At 46.3% G+C, this 21,004-nt stretch overlaps 1 protein-coding gene and 1 non-coding gene across 2 annotated transcripts in view; one reads left to right on the forward strand and one right to left on the reverse strand.

Moving 5' to 3' along the window:
* LOC126267869 (cytokine receptor-like) overlaps positions 1-21,004 on the reverse strand; it is a 238,964-nt gene that overhangs the window by 82,399 nt on the left and 135,561 nt on the right. The gene's annotated exons all lie outside the window — the stretch shown is intronic.
* Positions 13,206-13,280, forward strand: Trnas-cga (transfer RNA serine (anticodon CGA)). Its single transcript has one exon. It is a non-coding gene; the product is annotated as a tRNA-Ser (tRNA).

A 21,004-nucleotide genomic window follows, 5' to 3' on the forward strand; every position in this document is an offset into this window, starting at 1 on the left:
CCATCATTCCTCCATTTATTGATCAATTCTTACGGGTTTCGACGATAGCTATCATTAGAATCAACCGTGTAATTACATAATCCTTTGGTTTTCATCTAAACCAGGATTTTTGACGGATTTATAGCAATAATACACAATGATCGCTGACAGATTTACGAATTTGTTTTTCCTTTCTTAATGAACGCTGTACATCTAGACGACAACAAGCATCAATTCAGTTGTTTATTGTATGCACCTTGGGGGTAAGTTAGTCGTAAGGTACATATTGTATATTAGACTCAGCGCGTGACTTACTGTAGGCTGTCCCCCAATCCCTTTTCTAAATAACTAGCCACCGCATCAAAATTAAGGAATGACACTGTAATGATTCAACCTCGCTTGGTTCAGTGGCTCTAAGCACTATCTGAGGTCATCTGTCACCTAGACTTAGAACTACTTAACCTAACTAAGGACATCACACGCATCCATGCCCGAGGTAGGATTCGAACCTGCGAACGTAACGGCAGCGCGGTTCCGGACTGAAGCGCCTAGAACCGCTCGGCCACAACGGCCGGCACCTCGCTAAGTGTTTACGCGTGTTAAAACTAAGTAAATACTTGTAAATAACAACCGAGATAAAATCGTTACAATGTCTACCAACAAATATGCTGCTGTGGTAGCCCACATGAAGAAAATGTTCAAATGTTCAAATGTGTGTGAAATCTTATGGGACTTAACTGCTGAGGTCATCAGTCCCTAAGCTTACACACTTCTTAACCTAAATTATCCTAAGGACAAACACACAGTCCGCAGCTCGTGGTCGTGCGGTAGCGTTCTCGCTTCCCGCGCCCGGGTTCGATTCCCGGCGGGGTCAGGGATTTTCTCTGCCTCGTGATGACTGGGTGTTGTGTGCTGTCCTTAGGTTAGTTAGGTTTAAGTAGTTCTAAGTTCTAGGGGACTAATGACCATAGATGTTAAGTCCCATAGTGCCCAGAGCCATTTGACAAACACACACACCCATGCCCGAGGGAGGACTCGAACCTCCGCCGGAACCAGCCACACAGTCTGTGGCTGCAGCGCCCTAGACCGTTCGGCTAATCCCGCGCGGCTAGAGAAAATGATCAACAATAAAAGAAGGGGAAGCTTACGGAACTCGCCTGTTCATGTTCAGTACAGTGTTGCGCAGATGCAAGCCTGTCTGCACCAAAATCATTAATATAAACTACACAATGCCAGTTACGATGGGGGAGAGGGCAGGGGGGGGGGGGGGGCTCTCGGCAAAATGGCTGTACCTGTGACGCCAGACTGCAAACAGGCGAGTGGTGCAGTGAATAAGGAAGTGCAGCTGCCAGGCGCCGTTAGCCAATCAGTGCAAAGAGACCAGGGAAACAGCAACGACAGACGCCAGGTCCAGACCGCTGCCCAAGGCGATCGGCTGCCAAGTGATGAAACACACACACACACACACACACACACACACACACACACACACACACACACACACCAGCCTGTGGAGTGACGTAACTGCTTTTCTTTTTATGCACCTCTGCCGTTGAGGTTTCCTGCGGTGGTCAGACTTCCACCTCTTATTAGTAACCGTAAGACACAGGACACTCTTTTGTATTCATCAGAGTTTGCCATGGTGAATCCCAAGCTATTTTAATAGGAGAAGGAAGAGCGGCTTTCGAACTGACTTGAAATTGACTGCACAGCTGAAATTGAGCAGTAGTGAAGAATCCAGCATAAAAAATGCGTAGTTTTCCACGTCTGCTCGATTCAGAGAATTTCGAGGACGTCCCTGTGTTTACGCTCCTCTATATTACTAAGCGACTAATCCGGAACACAATACCAGTTGCAGGTTGCCTATCTAACGGTTTGCAGGAACAACAAAAATTTAGTTTTCGATACTTCGCGTGATTACTGTCCGAATTTAAAAATACGCTACTGGCCATTAAAATTGCTACACCACGAAGATGATGTGCTAGCAGTTGACCGGCGTAGCCTGGTGAAACGTTGCTGTGATGCCTCGTGTAAGGAGGAGAAATGCGTACCATCACGTTTCCGACTTTCACAAAGGTCAGATTCTAGCCTATCGCGATTGCGGTTTATCGTATCGCGACATTGCTGCTCGCATTGGTCGAGATCCAATGACTGTTAGCAGAATATGGAATCGGTGGGTTCAGGAGGGTAATACGGAACGCCGTGCTGGTTCCCAACGGCCTCGTATCACTAGCAGTCGAGATGAGAGGCATCTAATCTGCACGGCTGTAACGGATGGTGCAGCCACGTCTCGATCCCTGAGTCAACAGATGGGGACGTTTCCAAGACAACAATCATCTGCACGAACAGTCGACGACGTTTGCAGCAGCATGGACTATCAGCTCGGAGACCATGGCTGCGGTTACCCTTGACGCTGCATCACAGACAGGAGCGCCTGCGATGGTGTACTCAACGACGAACTTGGGTGCACGAATGGCAAAACGTCATTGGATGAATCCAGGTTCTGTTTACAGCATCATAATGGTCGCATCTGTGTTTGGCGGCATCGCGGTGAACGCACATTGGAAGCGTGTATTCGTCATCGCCATACTGGCGTATCATCCTGCGTGATGGTATGGGGTGCCATTGGTTACACGTCTTGGTCACCTCTTGTTGGCATTGACGGCACTTTGAACAGTGGACGTTACATTTCTGATGTGTTACGGTCAAAGGCTCTACCCTTCATTCGATCCCTGCGAAAACCTACATTTCATCAGGATAATGCACGACTGCATGTTGCTGGTCCTGTACGGGCCTTTCTGGATACAGAAAATGTTCAACTACTGCCCTGGCCAGCACATTCCCCAGGTCTCTCACCAACTGAAAACGTCTGGTCAATGGTGACCGAGCAACTGGCTCGTCACAATACGCCAGTCACTACTCTTGATGAACTGTGGTATCGTGTTGAAGCTGCATGGGCAGCTGTACCTGTACCTGTACCTGTACATTTTCCGACTCTGTGTGACTCAATGCCCAGGCATATCAAAGCCGTAATTACGGCCAGAGGTGGTTGTTCTGGGTACTGATTTCTCAGGATCTATACTGAGGGCGCGTAACTATCCGGAATTAACTCATCTAGTATTTGAGAATGAGAGCATTCAGCGACGTCCAATAAACTTTGTGCGTAATTTCAAACCCTTAGAACTTTTACTTGTTGACAGTCCGTCACAAAGTGATGAAAGGGAAAATTTTATCGCTTACCGCATATTCACTGTTCATGTAGCAAAACTTCAGTATCAGACATGACGTTTTAATACATTACTTCTTTATCACCGACTCTATTAGCAACACAGTGTGTAGACAGTATCCAGTTACACCACTGAAGGTACGTGCAAAATTATATCATTTTAGGACACCTAGTTCAGACGATATGACGCCATACACATTGAGATGTGTGAAAATGTAGCTTTGTGGACATGAAGTGGAGCGCAAGTTTCCCAGACTACATTCATCCACAGTGTTCCACAATGAGAACACTTAGCCACTTCCAAACAAACATCAAGCATAATTTGAAGCCTTCTCTAAACATTTTCCGGCTTATATGCTGAACGTCAAATATGTAACGCATTAACTCATTTGTAAAATAATAAGGCGTTTTAAGCTGTTTGATACAAGGGAGTACGATTCCTTAAGGAATCAGCAGTTTACTGGGAACTTCTATTTGTCTGTGATCTGTGAAGCAACGTAGGCTGGACATAACTGTCCTTCTTTAAATTTATTTAACAAACGGCATTTGGTTGTCAGGAGAGCAAGCTGTTTCGAAGTCTCACCCACCTTGCTCCTGCTCATCACAAACTAAGTTTATTCACACCGCACAAACAGGTTTCAGCGTATCTTCATATCGTTTCATTCTCAATAATCCCGGAGACGTGCACTCATTAGCAGCTGAATTAGAGAGAACTGTTGTGTTGGAATGACACACAGCGCTGTTTACTGCTCAATCGTTCGTGTCCGCAATGAATCAAACCAGACCTCAGGCAGTGGTCGCAAAACTTAAATCACATATAGTGATGGATAAGGGGAGTAAGCGATGAGTGGATAGCCAATAGTAACGGACACAACGTTCCTCAGTAGTCACTAAAACACTCACGCCACACAAGAATTAAAGTACACTTACAGATGTTACAGAAAAGAAGAAAGACTGGAATTAGACAAATTGTGAACCATAGTGCTAAATAAAGCAAACAGCGCACTAAAAATCCATAGTTCGTCCACGCGACTACGCGATCTTTTTTGGCAGCGTTCGGACGACGTCAGGAACCGACCACTGCGTGCTTGCATGTAAACAGGTCTGTTTGTTGTAGTTGTTTAATTTTGAAACTGCCTTCAGAGTCTTTTACAGCCTCTGATAATGTCTCCAGAATTAGGAGGCGGAACGTTAGGGACATAAATTTGCGTTAGATCACGGCGCAATGCTCTCAAAACAAAATTCGTCGTGGATATCAAAGTAACGGTTTGTATGAATCTTCAGTTTTTGGCGGGGCAAAGATTGGTCCATTAAGTTTCGGGTGAGTAGCCGCAAGAATTCTTCTTCTTCTTCTTCTTCTTCTGTGGCAGCATGCGCAGTTGCGCGGTACACGAGTATAAAGGGACGAAACGAGCACGGGAGCAGCAGTCTTGTCGCTAACTCTGAAGATGGCTGAACGTTACTGAAGATGGCTGAACGTTATACAGCCGAAATATTAGAAGGAGAATTCTTGCGGCTGCACACCCGAAACCTAATGGAACTGTTTGTGTGTGTCGTTCAAATGGTTCAAATGGCTCTGAGCACTATGGGACTTAACTGCTGAGGTCATCAGTCCCCTAGACTTAGAACTACTTAAACCTAACTAACCTAAGGACGTCACATACATCCATGCCCGAGGCAGGATTCGAACCTGCGACCGTAGTGGTCCAGCGGGTCCAGACTGTGTTTCGTCACTATACTACTTCCAAGTAATATTTCTCACATATGTCTACCTTTCGTATACCGGGTGGTTATATTAAAGTGAGCTACTCCCGGGGCTCCACTGTAGGCTGTAATTATAGTGTAGCAGCGAAAGTTGGTCGGTATTCTTATATGTTAGTGGTAAACCAATCGACGCTGGACAAAATTAGTTCCAATTTTTGACAGCAGGTGCAAATGTCGCGCTTTGCAGCATCTCGTCGATATCTCCGGTGCTCATATTGAACAAATTATGTAAGCGGCGGTTAATAACGAAATCAACATTATCTTTCTCACTTTGTTGACTTTTTCTGCCACGTCCTATTCCTAATTCATTACATACTGAAACATTTCTATACGTCTTCCTTGCATGAACAGGGCGAGATGGTGGCCAAAACTGGAAATACACTGAAGCGCCAAAGAAACAGGTACACGTTCTTAATATCGTGTACGGGCCCCGCAAGCACACAGAAGTGCCGTAGCACGAAGTGGTATGGACTCGATTACTGACTCAAGTAGTGCTGGAGGTAAGTGACACCATGAATCCTGCAGGGCTGTCCGCAAATCCATATGAGTACGAGGGCGTGGAGATCTCTTCTGAATAGCACATTGCAAGGCATCCAAGATATGCTCAATAGTGTTCATGTCTGGGGAATCAGGCGGCCAGCGGAAGTGTTCCTGGAGCCACTCCGTAGCAGTTCTGGACATGTGGGGTGTCGCATTGTCCTGCTAGAATTGCCCAAGTCCGTCGGAATGCACAATGGACATGGATGGATGCAGGCGATCAGACAGCATGCTTACGTATGTGTCACCTGTCAGAGTAGTATCTAGAAGTTTCAGGGTTCCCGTATCACTGCAACTGCACACGCCCCACACCATTGCACAGCCTCCAACAGCTTGAATAGTCTCCTCCTGACACGCAGGGTCCATGGATTCATGAGCTTGTCTCCATACCCGTACACATCCATTTGCTCGATACAATTTAAAACGATAGTGGTCCGACCACGCCACATGTTTGCACTCTTCAACAATCCTATGTCGGTGTTGACGGGCACAGGCGAGGCGTAAAGCCTTGTGTCGTGCAGTCATCAAGGGTGCACCGGGTGGCCCTTCGGCCCCTATCGATGATGTTTCATTAAATGATTCGCATGCTGACGCTTGTTGACAGCCTTGCATTGAAATCTGCATCAATTTGCAGAAGCGTTGCACTTCTGTCACGTTGAACGATCCCCTTCAGTCGTCAGTGGTCCCGTTCTTGCAGGATCTTTTTCCGACCGCAGCGATGTCGGAGATTTGATGTTTTACTGGATACCTGATATTCACAGTACACTCGTGAAATGGCCGTATGGGAAAATACTCTCTTCGTCGCTACCTCGGAGAAGCTGTGTCCCATTGCTTGTGCGCCGACTATAACACCAAGTTCAAACTTTCTTAAATCTTGATAACCTGCCATTGTAGCAGCAGAACCGATCTAATACTTATCTTGTATAGGAGTTGCTGACAGCAGCGCCGTATTCTGTCTGTTTAAGTATCTCTGTGGTTGATTACGCATACCTATATCAGGTTCTTTGGCGCTTCAGTGAAATTTTTTTCCGGCGTAAATTGGTTCCGCATTAACGCACTAGAATACCTACCAAGTTTCGCTGCCATACTATAATTACAGCTCACACTAGGCCTCTGTGAGTAGTTGCACTTTAATTATAACCGCCTAGTATTTTCTGTAATTAATGATGAAATACATCCTCCAATTTAGGGTTGGATAATCGAATAACAGCGTCATTTCCGTCAAGCGTTTGATTTAGATGATTAATCGAAGCAACTACAACTAGATTCGAGACTGTACTCGTTGTTAAGTACACAAATGGTGTGGACACACCACGCTCGTAAGCTTATCTTAGGAAAATCGCTTGCCATTCATAGCTATGCGTGACATGGTAGTATCCATAGACAACAATGGCGTACGTAACAGTACATGGCATGTGATATTTGTTGCTCACTTACGAGAATGATGTGCCCACAACCAACTGTGCACTGGAGAATGAATACAGGCTCGAAACTCACTGGCAGTGCTTAATCAAGCACTCATCTAAAGAAACTGCCTGAAATGATGTCGTTGTTTAAATTTATCGAGGCTGCTCTTCCCATCCGGAAGCAGTCAGTCCATCTTATGAAACAGTTTCCTAAGCTACCTTGCCTCAGTAGGGATGAAATAAATGTAAAAGACAGACCAGATCCCTCAGTACTTCTGACAATCGACTTGGGTCAATCGCCTTGGGTTTTATTTTTCTCGTTTTTCTACAGAAATCGCGATGCGGGGTCATGTGTGAGCGTGGCGAGAAAGTAGGAACGACACCCTGGCCAGCTAGCAGAAAAGCCTTTTGTTATGCTCTGCGCGTTTCGTTCGCACGCAGCAGAATATGCTGGATAGCGGGACCACAGCATGAGTGGGAGGGTGGGGGGAGGGGAGAAGGGGAGGAGCAGGCAGGAGGGCGAGGTGGAGGTTGACGGGCGGGGGGGGGGGGGGGGGGGGGGAGGACGGAGACTGCCGCGGCTGAGCAGCGCTGCGTTCGCGGTACGTATTATCATTGCGGCCGGACGGGTTTGCGCTTCGCAGAGAGACCCGGCCGCTTGGGCTGACCTGTCCTCGATTTCACCGCAGCATCCCTCGGAAATACCGCCGCAGGCTCTGGCGAAACACGGGCCGCCTGGGGCTCGGCGCGGTACTGGTGCCGTAGTGATCTGCACCACAGAGAGGCAACACCGCGACTAGAGCAAGCAGACTGAACAGCCATCCGCCGAGCGTGGTACACCATAGAGTGAAAGAAAATTATGAAATAGCTATCAGTTGTTGGCGTTTAGCAATTATTGCCAGAAATCGGGCCAAATATCTCACGAAATAAGCGTCAAACGAAAAAACTACAAAGAACGAAACTCGTCTAGCTAGAAGGGGGAAACCAGATGGCGCTGTGGTTGGCCCGCTAGATGGCGCTGTCATAGGTAAACGGATATCAACTGCGTTTTTTATGTTAAATAGGAACCCCCATTTCTATTACATATCCGTGTAGTACGTAAAGAAATATGAATGTTTTAGTTGGACCACATTCTTCGCTTTGTCACAGATGGCGCTGTAATAGTCACAAACATATGGCTCATAATATTAGACGAACAGTTGGCAACATGTATGTTTTTAAATTAAAATACAGAACGTGGGCACATCTGAACTTTTTATTTTGGTTGTTCCAATGTGATACATGTACCTTTGTGAACTTATCATTTCTAAGAACTCATGCTGTTACAGCGTGATTACCTGTAAATACCACATTAATGCAATAAATGCTCAATAAGATGTCGACCAACCTCAATGCATTTGGCAATACGTGTAACGACATTCCTCTCAACAGCGAGTAGTTTGCCCTCCGTAATGTTCGCACATGCACTGACAATGCGCTGACGCATGTTGTCACTCGTTATCGGTGGATCACGATGGCAAATATCTTTCAACTTTCCCCACAGAAAGAAATCCGGGGACGTCAGGTCCGGTGAACGTGGGGGCCATGGTATGGTGCTTCGACAACCAGTCCACCTGTCATGAAATATGCTATTCAATACCGCTTCAATCGCACGCGAGCTATGTGCCGGACATCCATCATGTTGGAAGTACATCGCCATTCTGTCATGCAGTGAAACATCTTGTAGTAACATCGGCACAACATTACGTAGGAAATCAGCATACATTCGACCATTTAGTCTGCCATTAACCCGCCAAGGTCACTGGTTTTCCACCTATCGCCGACACCGTGGATAGCCGGCCGCGGTGGTCTCGCGGTTCTAGGCGCACAGTCCGGAACCGTGCGACCGCTACGGTCGCAAGTTTGAATCCTGCCTCGGGCATGGATGTGTGTGATGTCCTTAGGTTAGTTAGGTTTAAGTAGTTCTAAGTTCTAGGGGACTAATTACCAAAGCAGTTGAGTCCCATAGTGCTCAGAGCCATTTTTTGAACACCGCGGATTTTCCGTTGCCCGATAGTTATATTATGCCGGTTTACGTTACCGCTGTTGGTAAATGACGCTTCGTCGCTAAACAGACCGCGTGCAAGAAATCTGTCATAGTCCCGTAATTTCTCTTGTGCCCAGTGGCAGAACTGTACACGGCGTTCAAAGTATTAGCCATACAATTTCTGGTGCATAGAAATATGGTACGGGTGCAATCGATTTTGATGTAGCATTCTCAACACCGACGTCTTTGAGATTCCCGATTCTAGCTCGATTTGTCTGCTACTGATGTGCGGATTAGCCGCGACAGCAGCTAAAACCTACTTGGGAATCACAAGTTGTTGCAGGTCGTGGATGACGTTTGACACGTGGCTGAACACTTCCTGGTTCCTTAAATAACGTAACTATCCGGACACTTGGACGGTGTCGTCCTGGATACCGAGCAGCATAAATAGCACACGCCAGTTGCGCATTTTGATCACAATAGCCATACATCAACACTATATCGACCTTTCCCGCAATTGGTAAACGGTCCATTTTTACACGAGTTATGTATCACGAAGCAAATACCGTCCGCACTGGCGGAATGTTACTTGGTACCACGTACTTATACGTTTGTGACTATTACAGCGCCATCTATCACAAAGCGAAAAAAGTGGACAGCTAAAACATTCATATTTCTTTACGTACTACATGAATATGTAATAAAAATGGGGGTCCCTATTTAAAAAAAAAAAACGCAGTTGATATCTGTTTGACGTATGGCAGCGCCATCTAGGGGGCCAACCGTAGCGCTTCTGGTTTCCCTCTTCAAGCTAGACGAGTTTCGTTCTTTGTAGTTTTTTTCGTTTGATGCTCATTTCGTGAGATATTTGGCTCGGTCACTATCAATGGACCACACTGTATATCGTCCGAGCGTTTTTGACATGGCGGCTAATAGTACCGCTACATAGCGTGCAACTCAATGCCTCTCAATGCATATCTTTGCATGTGCACGTCGGTAGGCGATATGCAGTGGCAGTGGCGCTCTAGTCTAGACAGAAGCCTCATTCCACTGCGTCTGGCTGTTGTGTGCACTTCAGAGTCTTTGTCGGACGCTTACACGAACCGTCCGGGTCTAATTTCACTAGCCAGCCAAGACTGCCAGTTCACTGACGATGGTGAAAAGTAGGAAGACTGCTCAGAGAACAACGAATGGCCGACCTGGGGTATTTTCAATGCGTTATAGGTCTGAAAGTGTTTAGGAATTACTTGCCTTTCTAGCTTGGTGCTGCTGCCGCTGAAACGACCGTTAGATTCAGTAGCTTACCACCAAGAGAGGTCAGTCGGTGGCGGGGAGATAATACAACGGTCATCTACGAACTCCCGCCTACACCGATCGAGAACTGATGCTACACTAGCTGTCACTGCCCAGGTATTCATTCTGCCAGTTTTCTGTTGGAAGTGAAAACAAGAAATGAACCGTGTTTGTAAGGAAGTATCGAAAGAATTTCATTTACATGTATTCGTGAACATAACTTTGAAAATACGAAAGTCCTACAAAGAAATATGCATACTGTACAAATGTATAAGTACAAATGGTTCAAATGGCTCTGAGCACTGGGGGACTTAACTTCTGAAGACATCAGTCCCCTAGAACTTAGAGCTACTTAAACCTAACTAACCTAACGCCATCACACACATCCATGCCCGAGGCAGGTATAAGTACAGTATCCAAATTAAAAAACATGATCCGAGACAGTTTATGTACGCTGGGTGTAGCTCCTTCACGTGTTTACTACGCGGTTTTGTAAACGTCTCTACGACAATGGCTCTTCATAGCTCTGCAGACAGCCGTTTACGCAACGAGCAACGAAGTTGAAAGCTGTCAAAAGCGCTGCGAGGTGTCTGGGATATGCTTAAGATGACTCGACTGTAAGAGTGTCTTGGTAGTAAATAATTAATGTACACTACTGACCATTAAAATTGCTACACCAAGAAGAAATGCAGATGATAAACGGGTATTCACTGGACAAATATATTATACTAGAACTGACATGTGATTACATTTTCACGCAATTTAGCTGCATAGATCGTGAGAAATCAGTACCCAGAACAACCACCTCTGGCCGTAATAACGGCCTTGATACGCCTGCGAATTGAGTCAAACAGAGCTTGGATGGCGTGTACACGTACAGCTCAACATGTAGTTTCAACACGATACCACAGTTCATCAAGAGTAGTGACTGGCGTATTGTGACGAGGCAGTTGCTCGGCCACCGTTGACTAGACGCTTGCAATTAGTGAGAGATCTGGAGAATGTGCTGGCCAGGGCAGCGGACGAACATTTTCTGTATCCAGAAAGGCCCGTACAGGACCAGCAACATGCGGTCGTGCATTATCCTGAAATGTAGGGTTTCGCAGGGATCGAATGAAGGGTAGAGTCACGGGTCGTAACACATCTGAACTGTAACGTCCAGTGTTCAAAGTGCCGTCAACGGCGAGAAGAAGTGACCGAGGCGTGTAACCAATGGCACCCCATATCATCACGCCGGATGATACGTCAGGATGGTAATGACGAATACACGCTTCCAATGTGCGTTCACCGCGATGTCGCCAAACCCGGATGCGACCATCATGCTGCTGTCAACAGAACCTAGATTCATCCGAAAAAATGACGTTTTGCCTTTCGTGCACCCAGGTTCGTCGTTGAGTACACCATCGCAGGTGCTCTTGTCTGTGATGCAGCATAACCGCAGCCATGGTCTCCGAGCTGATAGTCCACGCTGCTGCAGACGTCGTCGAACTGTTCGTGCAGATGGTTGTTGTCGTGCAAACGCCCCCATCTGTTGACTCAGGGATCGAGACGTGGCTGGACAAATATATTATACTAGAACTGACATGTGATTACATTTTCACGCAATTTAGCTGCATAGATCGTGAGAAATCAGTACCCAGAACAACAACCTCTGGCCGTAATAACGGCCTTGATACGCCTGCGAATTGAGTCAAACAGATTGGATGGCGTGTACAGGTACAGCTCAACATGTAGTTTCAACACGATACCACAGTTCATCAAGTGTAGTTACAGCCATCCGGATAAGACGCCTGTCATCTCGACTACTAGTGATACGATGCCGCTGGGATCCAGCACGGCGTTCCGTGTTACCCTCCTGAACCCACCGGTTCCATATTCTGCTAACAGTCATTGGATCTCGACCAATGCGAGCAAAAATGTCGCGATACGATAAACCTCAATCGCGATAAGCTGCAATCCTAGGCTACAATCAAATTCGGAAACGTGATGGTACGCATTTCTCCTCCTTGACCGAGGCATCACAACAACGTTTCACCAGGCAACGCCGGTCAACTGCTGTTTGTGTATGAGAAATCGGTTGGAAACTTTCCTGATGTCAGCACGTTGTAGGTGTCGCCACCGGCGCCAACCTTGTGTGGATGCTCTGAAGAGCTAATCGTTTGCATATCACAGCATCTTCTTCCCGTCGGTTAAATTTCGCGTCTGTAGCCCGTCATCTTCGTGGTGCAGCAATTTTAATGGCCAGTAGTGTACATTTCAGTGAGTTCTCTAAGAAAGTATTCTCTCTGTGTCAGTCGTGGTCATAGTGTAATTGAAGTATACTAACACCCGTGTTGAAGATGTCACTAGTACAACCGTCCTTGACTGCAGCTCTGTGGAACTATAAGCACTGTTAGTGATTTTGTTTAGCAGTAAACGTGTCAGATATTGGAATGCACCTTAGCTGCATACCTAATTACTAGGTTATTTCAACGAATACTTGCCATGTAAGAGGTAATAATATTTTGGATTGCAAATCATCTCAAAATTCTCGACAGAATGTCGCCGTCTAATCTATTGCCATACATAACAACAAAAACAATTCGCCTGAGGCGTACGTAGTCTTACAAAATAATTTATAATTAACAGATGTGCACCTAGAATGAGAATTTCCACTCTGCAGCGGAGTGTGCGCTGATATGAAACTTCCTGCCAGATTAAAACTGTGTGCCCGACCGAGATTCGAACTCGGGACCTTTGCCTTTCGCGGGCAAGTGCTCTACCAGCTGAGCTACCGAAGCACGACTCACGTCCGGTACTCACAGCTTCTCATTCTGGAAACATCCCCCAGGCTGTGGCTAAGCCATGTCTCCGCAATATCCTTTCTTTCAGGAGTGCTAGTTCTGCAAGTTTCGCAGGAGAGCTTCTGTAAAGTTTGGAAGGTAGGAGACGAGATACTGGCAGAAGTAAAGCTGTGAGTACCGGACGTGAGTCGTGCTTCGGTAGCTCAGTTGGTAGAGCACTTGCCCGCGAAAGGCAAAGGTCCCGAGTTCGAGTCTCGGCCGGGCACACAGTTTTAATCTGCCAGGAAGTTTCAGATGTGCACCTGACGACGTCCGCCTGGTGTCGAAACGCGTCGTGCTGAAATAAATGGTGCCAGCATGGTGTGAGTCTCACGGACAGACAAACGGTTGTGGGCGTGTTCTCCGAGCGTGTTTGCAAGGGCGAGGAGTGTGTGAGAACTTTTTATCTGCACCGTCCTGCGCAACACACGGGCAGACGGCGCTGAGTCTGCGACAGGACGCGCAGTGAGCGCTGTGGAGGGCAGATAGGCGCTTATCAGCAACTGACTCACCCGTCCGGGTTAATGAGAACACCGCCGGCCTCGTCCGTGTCGAAACCGGAAGGATGCGACCTAGGAGGAGGAAGCTATCCGTCCCAAAGGGAAAATCAGTAAACCACTCGCAAAGCCTTCGGCACTCACGAGCTACTTTTAACTACGATACGAGTCGTACCTGTCGGCCTTCTGAAAGCACGAGTAATTAGTGTTTTGTCTTCACTCATCCAGTCGTAACAGCTTGCCGCGTTAAAACAGTGGCGTAACAGACTGTTGCGATGTCACCGCCTTCTGAGCGGGACGTAAGGCAACCTCGTGTCGCTAATGTCTTTGTACTTTCTTGTTCTTATTTTAATCGTTTCGGTAGATCTATTGAGTTTTACCCGTGTACTCGATCATTCCAGCGATCATAAAATCCTACATTTCATCAGGATAATGCACGACCACATATTGTAGGTCATGTACGGGTTTTTCTGGATAGAGAGAATGTTCGACTGCTGCCCTGGCCAGCACATTCTCCGGATCTCTCACGAATTGAAAACGTCTGGTCAATGGTGGCCGAGCAACTGGCTCGTCACAATACGCCTGTCACTACTCTTGATGAACTGTGGTATCGTGTTTAAGCCGCATGGGCAGCTGTACCTGTACACGCCATCCAAGCTCTGTTTGACTCGATGCCCAGGCGTATCAAGGCCGTTATTACGACCAGATGCGTTTGTCCTGGGTACTGATTTCTCAGGATCTATGCACCCAAACTGCACCCAAACATGTAATCACATGTCACTGTTAGTATAATATATTTGTCCAATGAATACCCGTTTATCATCTGCATTTCTTCTTGTTGTAGCAATTTTAATGGCCAGTAGTGTAATTCGGAAACGGAGTGATGTACCTGACGCCCAAAAGGGCATGTAACTGATTTTCCGGCTAAAGATGGAAGCATTTCCGAAGCAGCTAAGTTTGTAAACTGTTCGCGTGCCGCCGTGGTTAAAGTATACCGTGCAAGGCAAAATGGCGCTATCCAAAACCGGCGACGAGGAAATTGCCGTGCGCCACGGGCCATAGATGACGGGGGTGTACAACAGCTGGGGAGACGTGTACGAACAGATGTACATCTGTTGACCACCCAGTTGAACTAACAGGTTACCAACAGCGTATCTTCAGCGAACGTTGTTGCTTATGAGACAGCAGGCACCTCGTCCATGCACCATTGCTGACTGATGCTTATGGGCGACGAAGTCTGGAATTTGCAAGCCAGTATCGCAACTGAACGTCCACAGCGCGTGGCGACAGGTGATCTTCTCAGATGAACCACGTTTTATGCTCCATAGGCGTGAAACGTCTAAAAGCAAACACCCTACATCAGTCGTCGGAATGGTCCATGGCAGAGGAGAGGGCGTTATGGCCTGGAGAAATTTATTGGTTATCTCGTGATTCTGGAAGGCACAATCAATCTATCCTTGGGGACCATGTCCACCACTACATGAAGTTGGTTTTTCCTCCGCACGATGGCATCTACTGGTCGGACAAAGCAACGTGTCACACAGCTCGCACTATACGTGCCTGATTCCAAGAGCACCAAGATGAGTTGGTATTCCCCTGGGCAACAAACTCCACGGATTTAAACCCATTCGAGAATCTGCGGGACCATATCGATCGGGCTGTTCGCTCCATGGATCCTCAACCGAGAAACCTAGTGCAGCTGGCCACGCCAATGGAGTCAGCGTAGCTCCACATCCCTGTCGGTACCTTCCAGTATCTCCTGGACGTCTCGCAACGGTCCGCGCAAGTGTGGTTATTCAGTCTTTTGACGGGCGGACACATTAATGCGACTGGACAGTGTCATAACGTCCAATAAAAGGCAGCTTGAGATTGTCAGTGATGAAGTGAACTATCACTACATTCGCCGTTTAGCCCATGTCTTCAACCAAAAAACGAGAGCTAGGGCTTCACGTCCACTTCAACGTCACTGTTATTACCTTTTCATGTTCTCGTGGAACGTACTAGTTACTCGCAAGATGCAAATCCAATCAAATTCCAACGCTGAAATTTCAGTCTGCTTGCTTTTGTAAGAAAGACAGTATTTCAACTACATCTACATCTGATTATTCTGCTACTCACAATAAAGTGCCTGGCAGAGGGTTCAATGAACCACCTCCAAGCTGAAACTTCCTGGCAGATTAAAACTGTGTGCCCGACAGAGACTCGAACTCGGGACCTTTGCCTTTCGCGGGCAAGTGCTCGACCATCTGAGCTACCGAAGCACGACTCACGCCCGGCCCTCACAGCTTTACTTCTGCCAGTATCTCGTCTCCTACCTTCCAAACTTTACAGAAGCTCTCCAGCGAACCTGCAGAACTAGCACTCCCGAAAGAAAGAATATTGCGGAGACATGGCTTAGCCACAGCCTGGGGGATGTTTCCAGAATGAGATTTTCACTCTGCAGCGGAGTGTGCGCTGATATGAAGCTTCCTGCCAGGAAGTTTCATATGAGCGCACACTCCGCTGCAGAGTGAAAATCTCATTCTGGCTCCTTCAAGCGCGGGAAAAACGAGCACTTAAATGTTTCTGTGTGATCCCTAATTTCTCTTATTTTATCGTGGTGATCATTTCTCGCTATGTAGGTGGGTGCCAACAGGATGTTTTCGCAATCGGAGGAGGAAAATGGTGATTGAAATTTCATGAGAAGATCCCGTCACAACGAAAAACACCTTTGTTTTAATGATTGCCACTCCAATTCACGTGTCATGTCTGTGGCACTATCTCCCCTATTTCGCGAAAATACAAAACGAGCTACCTTTCTTTGAACCTTTTCGATGTCATCCGTTAGTCCCACCTGATGCGGATCCCACACCGCACAGCAGTACTTCAGAATAGGACGAACAATCGTGGTGTAAGCAGTCTCTTTAGTAGACCTGTTGCACCTTCTAAGTGTTCTGCCAATGAATCGCATTCTTTGGTTTGCTCTACCCAAAATATTATCTATGTGATCGTTCCAATTTAGGTTATTTGTAATTGAAATCACTAAGTTCAAAAAATGTTCAAATGTGTGTGAAATCTTATGGGACGTAACTGTTAAGATCATCAGTCCCTTAGCTTACACACTACTTAACCTAAATTAGCCTAAGGACAAACACACACACCCATGCCCGAGGGAGGACTCGAACCTCCGCCGGGACCAGCCGCACAGTCTACGACTGCAGCGCCCCCGACCGCTCGGCTAATCCCGCACGGCGAAATCACTGAGTATTTAGTTGAATTTACAGCCTTCATATTTGTGTGGCTTATCGCGTAATCGAAATTTAGCTGATTTCTTTTGGACTCATGTCAATAACTTCGCACGTTTCCTTATTCAGGGCCAATTGCCACTTTTCGCACCATACAGATATCTTATCTAAATCATTTTGCAAATCGTTTTGATCATCTGATGACTTTACAAGACGTTAAATGACAGCATCATCTGCAAACAATCTACGACGGCTACTCAGATTGTCTCCTATGTCATTAATATAGATCAGGAACAATAGAGGGTCTATAACACTTCCTTTATATCCAATGTACGTGAAAAATGTAATTGTTCAGTAGTTTTGTACCGACTTGAGCAAGTTCCTCTGAATTATATGATACATTACTGGAAACTTTGAAAATAAGACGGTGAAGTCAGGATCGCGTGGGCACTTATTCCCAGATTTCCCGTAACTCTGGCTCTGCACCAGCAGCTGCGCGTAAACGGCAGCGCGTGACGTCACACAGACCGAAATACCCGCGCAGCGGCGCCGCCTTTGCTCGAACATCTCCCGCGAGGGCGTCTTCATTTACATTTACACCTATACTTCACAAGCCACCTCACGGTGTGTGGTACTACTGGTTACCACGACATTTTCCCGCCCCTCTTTTCCATTGGCGAACGGCACACGGGAAGAATGACTATCGGCAAACCCCGTGTACTGGTGACCTCTGTGAGTGGCCTAAAGCGCAGGCCACTTGCGATTTCACAGGAAATTTCTTAGTGCGCGAAGAAGTCCACATTATCATTTCCACCTTCATTGCGACGAATCTGCGAAGTCTCCTCAACACAAATTAGTGTCAAACGTATACGCTTTAGGGGCAATTTTTATTTTTGCCACGCTGAAGGCATTACAATTACACCATTTCTACATCTACATCTACATGGTTACTCTTCAATTCACACTTAAATGCCTGGCAGACGGTTCATCCAACCATTTTCATACTTCTCTACCATTCCACTCTCGACTGGCGCGTTGGAAAAAGAAACACCTAATCGTTCCGTTCGAGCACTCATTTCTCGTATTTTTTATGATGATCATTTCTCCCTACATAGGTGGGTCTCAACAAAATATTTACTCATTCGGAAGAGAATGTTGGTGATTGAAATTTCGTAAATAGATCTCGCCGCAAAGAAAACCGCCTTTGTTTCAGTGACTGCCACCCCAACTCGCGTATCATATCAGTGACACTCTCGCCCCTATTGCGCGATAACACGAAACGAGCTGCCCTCTTTGCATGTTTTCGATGTCCTCCGTCAATTCCACCTGACAAGGATCCCACACGGAGCAGCAGTATTCCAGCAGAGGTTGGTTCAAATGGCTCTCAGCACTATGGGACTTAATATCTGAGGTCATCCCTAGAATTTAGAACTACTTAAACCTAACTAACCTAAGGACATCACACACATTCATGCCCGAGGCAGGATTCGAACCTGCGACCGTAGCGGTCACGCGGTTCCAGACTGTAGCGCCTAGAACCGCACGGCCACTTCGGCCGGCTCCAGCAGAGGACCGACAAGTGTAATGTAGGCTCTCTTTAGTGGGTTTGTCGCACCTTCTAAGTGTTCTGCCAACAAAGCGCAGTCTTTGTTTCGCCTTCCCCACAATATTATCTATGTGGTCTTTCCAATAAGTTGCTAGTAGTTCCAATAAGTTGCTAGTAGTTGTGATTCCTAGGTATTAAGTCGAATTGACAGCCCTTAGATTTATCGGATTGCTTTCAGTACCCATGTGGATGACCTCGCACTTTTCTTTGTTTAGAGCCAATTGCCACTTTCCGCACCATGCAGAAATTCTCTCTAGATCATTTTGTAATTGGAATTGATGGTCTGATGATTTTACTAGTCGGTAAATTACAGCATCATCTGCAAACAATCTAAGGGAGCTGCTCAGAATATCACCTAAATCATTTATTCAAATCAGGACACTACCTTGCGGGACGCCAGATATCACTTCTGTTCTACTCGATGATTTACTGTGTATCACTACGAACTGTGACCTCTCTGAAAGGAAATCACGAATCCAGTCACACAACTCAGACGATACTCCATATGCGCGCCATTTGATTAACAGTCGTTTGTGAGGAACGGTATCATAAGCCTTGTGGAAATCTATGAATATGGAATCGATGTGAGATCCCTTGTCGACAGCACTCATTACTTCATGGGAATAAAGAGCTAGCTGTGCTGCACAAGAACGATATTTTCTGAATCCGTGTTTGTCATGTATCAATAAGTCATTTTCTTCAAGGTGATTCATAATGTTCGAGTACAGAATATGCTCCAAAATCCTGCTGCAAATTGACGTTAGTGATATGGGTGTGTAATTCAGTGGGTTACTCCTATTTCCTTTCTTGAATATTGGTGTGATCTGTGCTACTTTCCAATCTTTAGGAGCAGTCCTTTCGTCAAGTGAGCGGTTGTATATGATTGCTAAGAAAGACGCTATTGTGTCTGCATGCTCTGAAAGACACCTGATTGGTATACCGTCTGGACCGGAAGACTTGTCTTTCTTAAGTGATTTGCCCGCATCTCGTGGTCGTGCGGTAGCGTTCTCGCTTCCCGCGCCCGGGTTCGATTCCCGGCGGGGTCAGGGATTTTCTCTGCCTAGTGATGGCTGGGTGTTGTGTGTTGTCCTTAGGTTAGTTAGGTTTAAGTAGTTCTAAGTTCTAGGGGACTGATGACCATAGATGTTAAGTCCCAAAGTGCTCAGAGCCATTTTTCTTAAGCGATTTGAGTTGTTTCGCAACACCTAAAATATTTACTTTTATGTCAGTCATGCTAACAGCTGTTCTGGTTTCGAATTCAAATGCAAAATGTAAAACAAAAATAAATTTTCTTTTCTGTTTCTTCAAGTGTAATTCTGAACACGGTCTCGTGAGTGTAGCACGTTTCTAGTCACTGACATTGTTCCACAGACTGTGAGTACCTTCCTTACACTACACTGACGGAAAAAAATCGCAACACCAAGAAGGAGCTGTGCGACATACACGAAAGTTGGTAGGCGTTTTCTACATCCCAAAGATGATGTCTATTCAAATTTCAAACCAGTCATAAGAGTTGCACTATTAGTGCCAAAATGAAGACGCAAATCAGATATGCTTCAAATATATGCTACATCTACATCTACATTTATACTCCGCAAGCCACCTAACGGTGTGCGGCGGAGGGCACTTTACGTGCCACTGTCATTACCTCTCTTTCCTGTTCCAGTCTAGTATGGTTCGCGGAAAGAACAATGTCTGAAAGCCTCCGTGCGCTCTCTAATCTCTCTAATTTTACATTCGTGATCTCCTCGGGAGGTATAAGTAGGGGAAAGCAATATATTCGATACCTCATCCAGAAACGCACCCTCTCGAAACCTGGCGAGCAAGCTACACCGCGATGCAGACCGCCTCTCTTGCAGAGTTTGCCACTTGAGTTTGTTAAACATCTCCGTAACGGTATCACGGTTACCAAATAACCCTCTGACGAAACGCGCCGCTCTTCTTTGGATCTTCTCTATCTCCTCCGTAAACCCGATCTGGTACGGATCCCAAACTGATGAGCAATACTCAAGTATAGGTCGAACGAGTGTTTTGTAAGCCACCTCCTTTGTTGATGGACTACATTTTCTAAGGACTCTCCCAATGAATCTCAACCTGGTACCCGCCTTACCAACAATTAATTTTATATGATCATTCCACTTCAAATCGTTCCGCACGCATACTCCCAGATATTTTACAGAAGTAACTGCTACCAGTGTTTGTTCCGCTATCATATAATCATACAATAAAGGATCCTTCTTTCTATGTATCCGCAGTACATTACATTTGTCTATGTTAAGGGTCAGTTGCCACTCCTGCACCAAGTGCCTATCCGCTGCAGATATTCCTGCATTTCGCTACAATTTTCTAATGCTGCAACTTCTCTGTATACTACAGCATCATCCGCGAAAAGCCGCATGGAACTTCCGACACTATCTACTAGGTCATTTATATATATTGTGAAAAGCAATGGTCCCATAACACTCCCCTGTGGCACACCAGAGGTTACTTTAACGTCTGTAGACGTCTCTCCAGTCGTGAGCGTTAGTTACCGTCGAGTAAGTTCGTGATTTGATGTTAGTCAAGAATGCCGTTCAGACGAGAAAGACGTCATTATCAATGCCTCACTGATTTTGAACGAGGTC

This window comes from Schistocerca gregaria, chromosome 4, assembly GCF_023897955.1.
Source record: "Schistocerca gregaria isolate iqSchGreg1 chromosome 4, iqSchGreg1.2, whole genome shotgun sequence".
NCBI classification, from domain to species: Eukaryota; Metazoa; Arthropoda; class Insecta; order Orthoptera; family Acrididae; genus Schistocerca; species Schistocerca gregaria.